The sequence below is a fragment of the Austrofundulus limnaeus genome, unplaced genomic scaffold (assembly GCF_001266775.1).
Source record: "Austrofundulus limnaeus strain Quisiro unplaced genomic scaffold, Austrofundulus_limnaeus-1.0 Scaffold158, whole genome shotgun sequence".
Lineage (NCBI taxonomy): Eukaryota > Metazoa > Chordata > Actinopteri > Cyprinodontiformes > Rivulidae > Austrofundulus > Austrofundulus limnaeus.
Genome location: NW_013952560.1, coordinates 935,002 through 935,716, shown reverse-complemented (window position 1 = coordinate 935,716; position 715 = coordinate 935,002).

Here is a 715-nt window from a genome sequence, read left to right as displayed (position 1 = left end):
GTACGCACTCACAGAAATGCGCACACACGCATTCAATAAGATAACAGGTATAAGAGAACCAACTGGTGGGACTTTGGCTATTTATAAAAGCCTAACATCCACTATCCTTTCCACTGCAGCCTGAGGCACAGCTCTGTCCAGCAAGCACAGCAATTTTAATCACTGACTTAAACTTCCTCATTAGAGGAAACGGGATAATCATGTTTGAGCCGAGCAGGGAGGCCAGTTTCTCATGAGGGGTTCAGCCAATTTCCTGCCACCCATCTTTATCACAGCGTGAGAGACTGAAACAAACTTCAGATCAGTTAGCAATTCTTGCACAAAGTCTTAAAGGGGCAATATTATGTGTTTCTCGGGCATACATTTAAATACAATACCATTATAAAATATCTATGTCACCTTTAGCTGTTATTAAAATGCTGTTTTTATGTTTAAATAGAAAATAAACTTATCTTCTCATCCCTTCCTCTTCTAAATGCCTTGAAATTGGCCTCTGTCTCTTTAAGAACCACCTTCCGCTTCTGTCTCGCCCATTTCAGTGCGGGTGGGGGGCTGCCATGATGCAGTTTGCTTGGCATCTGAAAATACATTTCCTCAAAGGTATTTTTAATCTGAAACGAGCCTCACTGAGTGAGTAGTGGAGCTCAGCAGACAGTTTAAGTTTCACTTTCAGTTTCACCCGAGAGCCTGCAGGAGTCATGGGTGGGGTGTGGGG